Raw genomic sequence first — 10,552 nt, 5'->3', positions numbered from 1 at the left:
AATGTATAGTATATTCCTTTTTCTTTTCTTTTCTTTCTTATTTTTAAACAAGAACCTTAAATCTAATCTCCTTTTCTTAGCTTTTTTCCTAACCCTTGACAACAACCCCCCTAATCCATGAAAATAATCCCAGACCCAAAACCCATTAAAAGACCAAAAAAAAAAAAGCTGCCCGACACCACCTCTTTGGGAATGTGATCATTGTATTCTTGAAATTGCTTTCTGCTTGGTATGGGCAAAGATATCTTTATCCTGAAAAGAAAAATTTTAGGTTAATTGTCAAATTCTAGGAAAGGTAACTATATCCTTCGTTATCCAGTCTGTGTATAATGCCAAAGTTCAGGGTTTATCTCAAATCCTTATTCAAGTAGTCTTTGAGACTGGATCATCTCAGCTAGCTCTCTCAAAATTGCTCTGAGCACTTTGTAGTTCAAAGCTGATCTGTAGATGATGTTTTTCAGATTAGTGATGTTGTTATTGTCCACATGGAATTGTTGTTGTTGTGGGGCCCCATCTTCTTCCTGGAGACTTCAGTTGATGTTAGGCCTGGCTGTGAATTCCTGCAGAAAATTGATAAGAGACTCAAACACAAAGACATATATATGCAGCTAATTGAATCTTTTTTTTTCTTTTCAGAATTAGTTAGTACACTATATGACCATTCATATCTTAACAAAGTTTAAAATGTATATATATATATATATGTGTGTGTGTGTGTGTGTATATATATATATATATATATATATATATATATATATATATATTAATCTTGTTTCATTGTTTCTTTGTATTGTTCTCTTTGTTTCTATTTTATTGATTTCAGCTCTCACTTTGATAATTTCCTGGTGTGTATTCCTCCAGGGAGAATTAGCTTCTTCTTGTTCTAGAACTTTCAGGTGTGCTGTTAATTCACTAGTATGAGATTTCTCCATATGCTTTTTGTAACCTAGTGCTTATGGTGAGACATTTTGCACAGCCTTGGTGCAGGGAAGTGGGGCTTGGACCTACCTGAAATGAATGTACTGTACCAGGCTCTGCTGACTCCCCATGGGAGACCTTGCCTTGGAGGAGGTGGGACATGTGGTGAGATGGCGAGGAGAACTGGTGGGAGGAGGGAGGACAGAGGAATCTTTGGTTGATAAGTAAAATGAACAGAAAAACTTTTTTCTTTATTAAAAAATTTTCTACACACTCCACATATTATCTACAACCCTCCTCCTCCCTCCTCCCACCCCCAGCCCTTTTTCCCAAGCCACCCAGCAACCACACATCCCACAAATCGAGGTCTCCCATGGGGAGTCAGCAGAGCCCAGCATACTGAGCCTAGGCAGGTCCAAGCCCCTTCCCACTGCACCAAGACTGTGCAAGGTGTCACACCTCAGGCACTGGATTCCAGAAGCCTGCCCATAGACCAAGGACAGATCCCAATCCCCCTGCCTGGGTTCTCCCCAAACAGTTTGAGCCAAACAACCATCTTCTGTATTCAGAGGGCCTAGTCCAGTCCCATGGGGCTCCACAGTCACCAGTCCACAGTTCATGGGCTTCCACTAGTGTGGCCGTTCATCTCTGCACGTCCTTCCATCATGATCTCGACATCGCTCACCTTCAGTATCTCTCCTCTCTCATCAATTGGATTCCCAGAGCTCAGTCTGGTGCTTGGCTGTGGATCTCTGCATCTGCCTCCATCTGTCATCTATGATGACAGCTAGGTTACTTGCTGGGCTGGTCACCGAAAATCTCTTAATAAAAGAATAATTATATATATATATATATATATATATGTGTGTGTGTGTGTGTGTGTGTGTGTGTGTGTGTGTGTGTATCATTCATTAGAGCATAAAAAACTTTCTTTTTTGAAAACATTTATTTTTAAATTAACTCAATCAACACTGATATATTTGGCAATTGTGTGCACCTGTGTGTGTGGACATGCACAATAACCATTTAGTGCATTTAATTCATTGCCATAAATGTGTAATGGATTACATGATTTGATACTTGGCTGTAGACTAGACTGGCTTCAAAGTCACAACAATATATCTTCTCCATGTCCAAAGTGCAGAGATTTAGGGCATATACCCCAGTATTGTTCACCTTTTTTGTGTTTAATTATGTCGGATGTAATCACACATGATATACCTGAAATTTATTTTCTAGACAGCATCTTTTGTCTACATTTGCAGTTACACAAACACAACTAGCAATCTACTGAGAACAAGTGACATCTGGAAACTGTTTGATATTTTTTTTGTGCCAGTATTGTTTGTAAAATAGACAAATAGAAAGTGTAAAATGTATGGAAAATATTTATAATTTTTGTATAATAAAAATGGTCACCAAGTTAGTTGGAATGCAAAATATCACTTTATATTTATGTTTATGAGAAGAATAATAACCCCCATGTTTTCCAACTCATTTCATACCACTGACCAATAAACATCATTATTCTGAATAATTCAAACATAGTTAAACACATCTGTTTCCCATTAAGAATTCTATCACTGTGTCCTCATGTATAAAAATAAGTATAAATCTATACATTTTAAAACATAAACAATTTTAGAATATTCTGTATTACCAAAAAGAAAGAATATGATTGAAATTTTTAGTTACACTCAAAAGGATTTTGATATTAGAACTTGTGAATTCATACACCTAATCTTGTCCACTAAACATTAAGAAACTTTGATGTCTTCAGCTCTTAGAGTGGACTAGTAGACTGAACTGCTGTTTTTGAAAACAACTATCAGTGATGAACAAAATCAAAATGTGTAGAGTGTCCACATTGGTAAAGTATTCAGCTGACATTAGTAAAATTACTGAAAGAGAAACATAAGAGGTAAATATGATATATGTTTCAGAGAATACACAACATAGACATGAAGAGAGAAGACACATGATTCTTAAATAAGGCCAAGATGAGGTATTAGGTAACTTCTCCATCCGTGTTCTCAAGTGTTGCCAACTATCATAAGCCACAGTTGTCACTCAGGCAATTTACAAGGTTAAGTAAGTAGTCACCTCTAATAGTGGTAGTCTCACTTTGCAAAGAATGCAAAATATCATTTATAGTCTATACATCCCTTCATAACTCCAAAGAGAGATTGCTGGATTGCACTTCACATTTAAAAGTCAATGGTGGTACACATATATAAGTAAAGGATGGAAAAACAGGAATCTGCATGAAGTACACAGTGGACAGGTCTCTTACTTCCACTCTGTGCAGCTTCAGAAGACATAGTGTGAAAACTCTCCACAGCTAAGGCTGCCAGAAAAATTAATTGCCTACTGAGGACAAGACTCATTGAACATGAGTATGGGGTTTCTTTCAATAAGACATCACCAGCTAATGTGCTGTGGAAACTGTCAAGAGAAGGGCTGTATGTGATGGACCAAGGTATAGAATCATTTTTTCACTCTTCTTCTGGCCTTGCAAGTAGGATGGTATCTGAGAGAAAAACAGAACACTACTTGAACAAAAGTAGAAAAAGTAACATTGAGACTCTAAAATAATAAAAGGGTTATTTCTTGGTGTGAAGATTTGGAAAACAAGACAGAAGACTCAAAGAATTGCTGTGATTCTCTTCTTGAGACCCCTTGTGAAATATTCACAATGACATTTACATTGAAAATGCAATGACACTTACTGTGTATTCATATTGTGGTTCAAATAATTTTTCTGCACAGGCCACTGTACTGTTCCAAGAGAGAAGATGCAACCTGTCCCCAATTCTCCATCATTGTGTTTATTCTACTTCATTCTTCAAAAACACCTGGGATGAACAAATCTAGCCACAAGAAGTGGAATGTTCAGGAGCAAGAAGAGAAAAATCAAAGTGAATATCTGTCCTGCTCTCAGTGTGGGCAGTGTGCATTGTGAAGTACAATGCAAATGAGCAAATCATTTGTGCACCCATAGATTCCATGTTTTTATTTCTGTAAGGAAAGGAGAGGCTACTTGTGCGTTCATGAATCCTTTCTTTTCCAGGTTTGTCCTCAATTCTGGAGGAATCTTGGAGACTCTCTTCCCTGTGGTTCTGCATCTGTTGTCCTCAGTCTTGCATGAAATTTCCTTTATGAATATGTATGAGGAGACTTCAGGTAGGTTCTTGACATCACTAATGTTTATGGAAATTAAGGTTTTTTGAAGGAAGTCAATTTTTGGAAAGTTGGGCCCCAAGACTGCCTGAGCAATCTGCTTATGTTAATGCCTTTAGGAATGATGTCATTGGATTTTGTTAGATGATTCACATTGACAGATGCTTTAATGGTTCAGGAATGTCTCACAAAGTCAAAATTCATGGTTAAACATTGGGAATTCTATCACAAAGTTTATGTCAGGGAAAAGCAGATTTATGTTTAGAGCATTTGAGTTCCACATATGATCAGCAATGTGGCCTACGCTACATCAGTGACATGTACAGCATATCTAACCAAATCATGTGCTTTCATTATCTTTCAACCAATAATCAAGCCCAATCCAGAAGTTTCTTGAAACCTGTTGTATCAAAAATTATCCAGCTCACCACAGAACCACTGTTTTAACATGTTTACATGTTAAAAGTTGATTTTTAAACACTCAGCAAAGTCCAAACAGAATGTCAGACTTGAATGACTCATTTCAAATACTACATAAGATCTATCACTCCTCATCTCAACCAATCACTGATAATGAGAACATAAGGTGAATATTTGAGTTCTAAACATGATCTTCCTCCCTGATTCTTAATTCTCACAAAACAAATGCTTGTGTTGAACCATTTCTTTTTCTTTATCTTGTTTTCCTTTATCATTGTTGGTCATTTTATAATACAGTAGTGGTTGTGAAAAGTCTCTTCTTGAGTATATTCGAAGCAAAGAGAAAGTGGGAAGTGGCGTGTTTAATGTGAAAATTGTTCTTCTAACACTTTTCTAGACCTCTGTTATTGTTTGCATTCTAGAACCTGCACTGCCTGTGTGGAAGTGATCTGATGAGTATGGGCTGATGAGCCTCGTTCAGTGGACATGGCCTACAGAGAAAGTAGGACAACTGTAGGGCAAGTCTTTGCTGTGGCTAGTGATGAAGAGAACGTTTGAGATGAGGCAAACAGGGCTAGTTTTCTCATCTGGTTGTTACTATATATTTAAATATAAACATTTTAAAAGTGCATGACTCTGGTCTTGTGATGAGCTTTCCTGTGGTGCAAGATGTGCATAAAAAGGAATGTGAGACGAGGAGGCTTTCATAGGAAGACAGAGCAAATTCAACTTTTTAAATATTTATTTATTCATTATTTATTTTACATTCTGCCAGCCAGGTTCTCTACCTCCTCTCTTCCAGTCCTTTCCCTGACTCCTCTCTGGCTCCAGCACTAATCCACTCCTCTTCTGTTTCTATTCAGAAATTGTCAGGCCTCCCATGAATATCAGCAAAAATTGGCATATCAAGTTGTCATAATACTAAGCACCTTGCCTTGTATTTAGGCTGAATAAGTTGAACCAGTATGAGGAGTAGGTTCTAAAAGCTGGCAAAAGAGTTAGAGACAGACTCTTTCTCAGAAAATTGGAAATTAATCTACCTCATGATGCAGCAAATTTTCTTTCAAGTGTGCAAATGAAATCTGCAGCAGTCCAGATTTGGTATGGTATCCAGTTTTGTTTTGTGTGAAATAATTATTATTTCTTTAACTGATATACAGCATTAAGGACTTCATGATAGCACATTCATTCACACATGGGTAGCATGTCCTTTGTTGGAATTTGCCACTGTGTCACCTACATCCCCGGCTCCTCTTACTTCCTATTCTAATACTGAGTTCAAACAGCTTCCTTTCATGACATGTGTGTATTTGTTCAATTTATGAGACGTGTGTGATATTTCTTCAAACAGGCTTCCCATGTTATGCCATCTTAAATGACTTCAGAACTTTAATTCTCAAATATCACCTTTCCTACATTATATGTATGAAAATGTTTGTATGTAGGTACACACACACACATGTGTGTGTGTGTGTATATATTGAGTCTGTAAAATATCTGAATTTCCAGAGTCTGTCTGTTTAGTTAACATCATGACCTCCTCCTCTATCCCCAGTTTCTGCTAATGACATCATTACATCTTCCAGGTTGAGGACCACTCCATTTTCTGTTTGTAATCTTTTTTCACCCAAATTCCAATGTGTCTAAGAAAATTCTGGACCCAGTAATCTTATTTGTTTAATTTCATCATTGCTTTCAATCATTTATGAATTACATAGAAGATATTTATTTAAACTTCTATAAAACTGGGATATGTTGTTTAGGAGTAAACCATTGTGCATATATTTAAGTGTGGTAATTCACTGAAAGAAAATTTCAAATCTCTAGGAATGTATGAAATTTATATCACCAAATTTTTGATATCTGTATTTCCTCATCTGTTGAGAGGCATTAAAGTTTATTCCGTATCTTGCATATTCTGAATAATGCTGAAATAAGCAAATGTCTATATACTATTCTGACATATGCACATCCAGAGAATTCCATGAGAGGCCTGCATGGACCAATTGATACTCCGACATTTACTGACTGTATTAGCTTATATGCTAATCATAATAGGGCCTGCAGTTTCTATTCATACTAGAAACACACATAGGAATTTCCACAATTTCTACATGTTCCTTAATTTCTTAGGTCGATTTTAAACTATTCATTCTCACTGTGAGTTGGGACTCCCAAATTAACTATGGTATTCCACTTTTTAGCTAAAACATTTGAACGCAGTTTCATACTCATGTTCTCTTTCATAATTTGAAAGGAGGAAGTAAAAGTACTGGTTATAAAGGAGTCAGCATTACTAATTTCAGGTCGAATTGACTGGCAAAAATTCTCTCCAGTTCCCAGTCTCCCCCAATCACTCTTCTGGTATCATTATGCACCAGAAATGCCAGTATTGCATAGTTATACATGCAGACAAAAAACCCATATGCACATAATAGAAATAAAGAAGAAAAGAAAAGATCAAAGTTATAATTTGTAGAATACCTAATATGGACCATGAAAATGTATTTTTATGACTATAAGTGTGGACAATTTTGGACCTCTTTATAAAATGATTAACACAAAATTACATAATAAAAATTAATAACATGAGTATGCTGATTTTGTTATATGCTTTTTAGCTTAAGTCTTTTCAACACCTATTCTTGAGGTTTTATGTAATGGAGTTGAATGAAGTTTCTAGTACATTTGCAGAATGTAGTTGAAGTAAGCCTTCTACACAGCCTCTATATTCTTCTATAGAAGAAAACACATCCTGTCCACAAGTCTCCATCCATTTCTTTATTTTGCTTCATTCTCCAACAACACCTGTGATGTTTAAACTGGACACAAGAAGTAGAATATTCACGAACAAGAAGAGGAAAATCAAAGTGAACATCTTTATCCTATTCTGAGCCTCTGCAGTGTGTATTTTGAACTGCTATTCAGATCTGCACATTATGTGGACATACAAGTATTCCTACCTGCCTTTACTTCTCTACACAGAGGAAAGCTTATTTGTTCATTCATGAATGTTCTTTTTCTAGGTGGTTGCTCACATCTGCAGGAATCTTAGACACTCTCTTCCATGGGTCTCTGAATCTGATGTCCATGTTATTAAATTTGATTGTTAAATATATATGAGGAGAGTATAGGTAGTTTAATGATATCACTCATATTTATAGAAATAAAGGCTCCTTTGATGGTGTCATTTTGGAGAGTTTGGTTACAGGATTGCCTGAAAAATCTACTTATATTAATGACTTTAGAAATGATGTCATTGAAACTTGTTAGATGATATATATTGAGACATGCAGTAATAGACAAGGGAGGACCCCCAAATTTAGAATTCCTGGTTACTCACTGGGAATTGCATCACAAAGTCCCTTTCAGGGAGAAGCAGGTCCACACAAGAGCAATTGAGTTCAACACAGCATTCACAAAGGGGTTCATGCTACACCTGCTACAGTTATGGAATACCTAACCAAAGCCTGGGTTCCGTTGCCTTGAGAACCAATAGTAAAGCCAAACTCAGAAATTTTCTGAGTCCTGCTGTTCTACCACTACCCAGCTCATCACAGAACCACTGTTACATTTACAACATTACAAAAATGTTGGTTTTCATATATTCAAAAACGTACATTTTAGTTGGCCTTTTTCTGTGTCCGACCCATGCTTCATCAGGTGCTCAGACCAAGTAAACACACAGAGTCTTATATTAAATAAAACTGCTTGACCATTATCTCAAACTTACTACTGACTAGCTTTTACACTTAAATTCAGCCCATTTCTGTTCATCTATATGTTGCCGTGTTTTCTGTGGTTTTACCTGTGTACCATTACATGCTGCTTGTTAGATGGCTGGCAACTCCTGACTCAACCTTCCTCTTCCTAGAATTCTCCTTGTCTTCTTATACCACCTATATTTTCTGCCTGGCATCTGACCAATGAGTGTTTTATTAAACCAGTGTGCAAAATCATTATTCCACAGCAATCCATAGAGTTCTTGTGTATTACCTTTCAAATACCAAATAAGGTCTATTACCCCCTCCCAACCAATCATTATTAAGGAGAAGATAATGTAAATATTTGATTTCTAAAATATGGTCTCACTTCACAAACCTCAGTTCACATACATTGATTTCTTGTGTTGATTGATTTCTTCTGTTTTTCTTGTGATTTCATGTAATTTCTCATCTCACATTCCAGTACTGGCAGGAAAGAAATCTAAACCTATCTAAGCCAACTAAACCTATCACTTCAGTATGTAAATATTCCACCATATCTGAAGCCTGAAAACAAGAACTTAAATATCTTTTATAAATACAATGAAAGTTCTTAAATATTAGTTGATTAAATCCTTTAAAGAAATGCAGGAAATGAATGGATAGAAAGCAGAAGCTAAATGACTCAGAAAACTAGGGAAGTAGAAAACAGAACTGACTAAAATAACATAGAAAAAATCAATGAATTGATTCATAAATGTTCTGCAGTGTTCATAGATCAATGTCTAGCCCAGTCAACACCAGATTCTTCCTCTGGTAACTACTGGAAGCATATTCAGAAAGGAGACTCATAGCCAAACATTAATTAGATCAAAGGGAACCCTGGAGAAGGGAAGGCAGAAGGATTATAGGAAGTAGAGGTGTCAAGGAAAGCAAGAAAACATGTTTCTCAGAATTACCCAAGCAGGGCTTATAGGGGCTCACAACAACTGAAGCAGAAATTATGGTGACTGCATGGGTCTGTGCTAAATCTTCTGACTACATGCAGTAGTTATTTAGCTTGTGGAGTTTGTGGTACTCTTAACAGTAAAAGATAGGTGTCTTTGAAAATATTGTCTCCTCATGAAACATTTTGCTTCCTATTAAGTTGCTTCATCTAGCCTTGACATGAGGGATTTTTCCTAGTTTTATTTTCCCTTGTTATGCTGTTTGCTTGACCTCCTTGGGAGGCCTGCCCATTTATGAAGTAAAAGTGAATCCATGGACCTAATAAAGAATGTAGGCGTGTAGTGGGTAGAACAGGATGGAGTAGAGGAAGGGGAAGCTGTGGTCAGGATGTAAGAATAATAACGATTGAAAAAGAAATCCAGAAAAACAAAACAAAACAAAACAAAAAACAGGAAGTAAATAAAACAGTTCAAGACCTTAAAATTGAAATGAAATCAATAAAATAATTGACCAAAAATCAAATAATTCTGAAAATAAAAAAAAAAACATTTTGGAATTCAAGCAGCAACAATACAGGCAAATTTCACTATCAATGTGGACCATTCCAACTCAAGTTTTTATATGTCTTCAGAGAAAAATATTCAGCTTCATAAGGGAAAACTACAACAAAATATACAGAATTGCTGAAATAATTATGAAAAATGAATTAAAAATTTTGGAAGGTTGACCATTCCTGATTTCAATTTGACAAAAACCTACAGTAATAAAAACAGCATATTATTAAAATAAAAAGGGACAAATTGATCACTGGAATCTAATTCACATCCTAGATATAAATTCACACACCCATGGACACCTGATTTATATAATAAGATACAAAATACACATTTGAAAATATAAGGAATTTTCAACAAATATCTACATGTAGAAGACATCCTGTATGAAGTGCCTTACATAAAAGCAGATACCCTGAACATAGTAGAAGAGAAAGTGAGAAAGAACTTTGAAGTCATTGCAATTGGAGAAGAATTTCTGAATATAACATCATTAATGCACACTGTAACACCAGCAACTAACAAACAGGGCCTCATGAAGAAGAGAAGCTCCTCTAAGGCAAAGGACACTATCCTTGAGACAAAGCAGCAGCCTAAGGAATGGTAAGAAGGCCTTTACCATCCAAACACCTGATAGAGGACTTATAACCATAATCCATGAAGAACTCAAAAGACTAGGTATAAAAAAAAACAAATAATTCAATTTTCAAATGCAATAGGCATCTAATCCCAGAATTTACTAAAGAGGAAACTCAAATTGCTGAGAAAAAAAACTTATAGAAATGTTATTTTGTCTTGTCTTACTGTATAATGTTTTGGCAACTTTGG

This window comes from Peromyscus leucopus, chromosome 1, assembly GCF_004664715.2.
Source record: "Peromyscus leucopus breed LL Stock chromosome 1, UCI_PerLeu_2.1, whole genome shotgun sequence".
Taxonomy (NCBI): Eukaryota; Metazoa; Chordata; class Mammalia; order Rodentia; family Cricetidae; genus Peromyscus; species Peromyscus leucopus.
Note: the sequence above shows the minus strand (reverse complement) of the source record.